The 3,903-nt window shown below is 35.7% G+C and overlaps 1 non-coding gene across 1 annotated transcript; it reads left to right on the top strand.

Annotated features, from left to right (window-relative positions):
* Positions 1-3,097: 3,097 nt before the first annotated feature.
* On the top strand, positions 3,098-3,204 carry LOC121216595 (small nucleolar RNA R71). The gene has a single exon (XR_005912776.1). It is a non-coding gene; the product is annotated as a small nucleolar RNA R71 (small nucleolar RNA).
* The last annotated feature ends 699 nt before the right edge of the window (positions 3,205-3,903 follow it).

Raw genomic sequence — 3,903 nt, 5'->3', positions numbered from 1 at the left:
TCGCAGTTATTAATCTAGAGTTTTGTAGACATGCAGTAACTTAGATTTTTTGCTTCAAATCTAGCTATCGAAAGAGGCACAGTAGTAACTCTCTGAGCAGTTGATTAGACAATATTTTGTAGTGAAATTATTTTGATATGAACATTTCACCTGACTAATTCTACCCCTGTTCATTCAACAACAGAATTACTCTTGTTTTTCTCTGTAATTTGATACTACATTTTATTTTCCATATCAATTCTCTGTTTTTAGCATTAAATTACATTAGTTCATTATACCAACATCTTATTCAATTTAAGAGTATTTTCTGCAATTTAGTATAGTTAATAGGATTGTAATAACTTAATCAATCTCTTACCAATTTCTGATCCCTGTGGAGACATACTTACATATCACTTTATTACTTGAATGACGTGTACACTTGAACAATTGCATTAGTTATTTAGACACAACAATAATATCATCTCTAATTTCTTTAAATAATCCTCAAAATCATTCCCAAACATGGAGAAGTTGTTCATAAAAACTTTAAGGAAATTCTCCACCATGTCTTAAAATATAGCCATCATGCAGTGTTGGAAAGTTGTTAAGGCATTACATAACTCAAACGGCATCCGTCTAAATGCAAAAGTGCCATATGGACAGGTGAAGGTGGTCTTCTCTTGGTCTTTTGGTGGTATGGCAATCTGTTTGTAATTGAAATAACCATTTAGAAAACAATAAAAAGCCTTGCCAGCTAATCTATCCAACATTTGATCAATGAATGACAAACGAAAATGTTCCTTCCTTGTTGCCTTGTTAAGCTTGCGATAGTCCATACACACCCTCCATATTGTAACTGTGCGAGTGGGTATGAGCTCATCATTGTCATTACTTACCACTAAGACACCTCATTTCTAGGGTACGCATTACACAAGGCTTAACTACGAGCTGTTAGAAATGGGATAAATAATGTCGGCATCAAGACACTTGATAATCTCCCTTTCGACAACTTCTTTCATAATTGGATTTAGTTGTCTCTGCTGTTCAATGGTATTGCTATAGCAATCTTGCAACAAAATCTTGTGCATACATAATTTTGGGCTAATTCCTTTTATATCAGCATGGGTCCATCCCAATGCCCTTTTAGATCATCATAACACTTCCAACAACCTGTTCTCTTGCTTAGGTGTTAACTTTGTAGAAATTACAACTGGTAAAGTACTGTTTTTCCCCAAGTATGCATATGTCAGATGTTGTGGTAGAGGCCTTAACTCTAGTACAGGTGATTCCTCTATAAAAGGTTTAGAAGGCTTAAAGGATTTTCTGGATAAATCTAGGGTCTCAAATTTCTTCCCTAGCTCCATCAAGTAATCTTCACAGTCAACACTACTGTAGAAAAATTTTGGAAATTCATCTACTGTTATTTCTATCACATCAACTATGTGACATTCCTTCTCATCTGCACACATCAATGCATTAAACACATTAAAAGTGACCTACTGATCATTCAGTCTCATAGTTAGCTCACCTTTCTGTAGATCAATTAGAGTCCTACTAGTAGTAAGAAATGATCTTCCAAGAATAATTGAGCATCATGGTTAGCTTCACATTCTAAAATAAGAAAATATGCGAGAAAGATAAATTTATCTACCCTTACCAATACGTTTTCAATTTTACCTTCCGGATGGGCATGAGATCTATCAGCTAAATGCAACGTCACTATGGTAGGTTTTGCCTTCCCAATTCCTAGCTTCCTTAAAATAGACATAGGCATTAGATTTATACTTGCATCTAAATCACATAATGCCTTACCTACATAGCGATTTCCAATTGAACATGGGATAGTAAAACTCCCTGGATCTTTAAATTTAGAGGTAACTTATTAATCGACATTGTTGTGCACCCTTCACTGAGAGCAACAGTCTTAAATTCTCCCAATCTGCATTTCATCGACAATATATCCTTCATGAATTTTACATAGTTGGGCATTTTCTGTAATGCTTCGATTAGCGGTATGTTGATATGTAGTTGTTTCAAGACATCTAAAAATCTTTTAAACTGAGCATCTTGCCTAGAATTATGAAATCGGTGAGGAAATGGTAGAGGTGGTCATCCTCCAGGTTGCTGATACAATTTTGCTGTGGCTTTTTTGTTGGTAGCCTGATCTTGTTCTACCACAACATTCTTCTACTTAACCTTTTCAAGTGCAATATGTTTTTTTAGATGGCTCTGGGATCTTTACCTGGTCACCTCTTGAGTCATCCTCTTCATCCGCGACATTTTCAACAACATCATCTATCTAAGTCTCGCTTCTAAGAGTAATAGCCTTCCATTGCTCTTTACCTTGTGTCCTCGAATTTTCAGTGTCGCTGGGTAATACTCGCTACGATCTTATGTTCAAAGTGTTGGCTATTTGCCCCTCTTGATTATCAAACACTAGGAGGGATGCGGTCTAACTCTGGATCACAACACCATTCTTAGCCATATACTCCTTTAACAAAGCTTCCATAGAAGTAGATGATGACGCTTGACCATACTAATTATTTTGTCGGGGCATTGGTTGAACATATCCTTGCGACAGTATTAAAATTTCCTGCACTTTGATTATTGCAACTAAAACCCAGATGTTGTCTCCACCCCGAATTGTAGGTATTACAGTATGGATTATTGTTTTAGTTGGAGTTCCCTATATAGTATATTGACACTGGATGGATTATTGTTTTAGTTAGAGTTCCCCATATAGTATATTGACACTGGATTGAATGGACATTCATCAAACATGTGACTTTTACCATAATAAACACATGATGATTCAACTACTTTTATTTCTTGCACAATAGTTGAAGGTGTCATGATTTTAATTATATTAGCTAGATAAGATACCCGGACCATCAATGAAGTGATTGCATCGAGCTCGATGGTACTATTAGCTCTCTTACTTGTCCCAACTCGTGTAGTCGAATACTGGTAATCATTGCTAGCAATTTTTTCCAAAATTCTGTATGTTTCATTATATGTCTTATCTAACAAAGTACCATTTGTTGAGGCATCAACTACCATTCATGTATGCACATTTAACCCATTATAAAACATCTCTATTTGAGTCCAGTGCTAGAATCCATGCATCGAACATTTCCTAATTAACTCCTTAAATTGCTCCCACGCTTCATATAGTGTTTCATCTTCAAATTGCCAAAAGGATGTAATATCATTTCTTAACTTGCATTCTGGTGGGAGATTTATACCTTAACAAAAATATCTGGCAAAGTTCATTCCATGATGCCACTATTCCTGACGGCAAAGTATTTAACCATGGCCTGGCACGATCTCTTAAGGAATACGGGAATAACTTAAGTTTCAAGGAGTCTTCAAGAACACCCTGCTGTTTGAATGAGTCACAGACTTCTAGAAAAATTCTTAAATGTTGTTGTGGGTCTTCAGTGGGTAAACCACCAAATTTCCCTATAGTTTGTAACATTGAGGACATTACCGATTTCAACTCGAATTGCTGTGCTTGTATAGTCAGTTAGATTATTGTGATCCAGCATCGGGACAACATGCTTTCTAATTGGCCTGTCTCGATCATGCACCACATGTCCCATGTGAGGATTCTCATTGTGATCATTTTGATTGCCATTGGGATCATTCTTGTTTCCAACCATTTTACTCAATTTTTTTCTCTTCCTTCATAAAGTTCTGTCAATTTTTGGATCAAAACAGTATTTTGTGTCAGCAGTAATGCCTCTTCTCATGCACTGATGGCAAACCTGTAAAAATTAAATTAAACTACATTAAATAAAACTACTAAGTAAAATAACCAAACCAAATTTCATCAAATTGTCAATCCTCGGCAACGACGCAGAAAACTTATCGCGTGTAAAATGTTGTGTGATTTTTGTGCATGTATACATATCGATTCAA

This window comes from Gossypium hirsutum, chromosome D04 (genome assembly GCF_007990345.1).
Source record: "Gossypium hirsutum isolate 1008001.06 chromosome D04, Gossypium_hirsutum_v2.1, whole genome shotgun sequence".
Lineage (NCBI taxonomy): Eukaryota > Viridiplantae > Streptophyta > Magnoliopsida > Malvales > Malvaceae > Gossypium > Gossypium hirsutum.
Note: the sequence above shows the minus strand (reverse complement) of the source record. Positions and strands in the feature narration are given on the sequence as shown.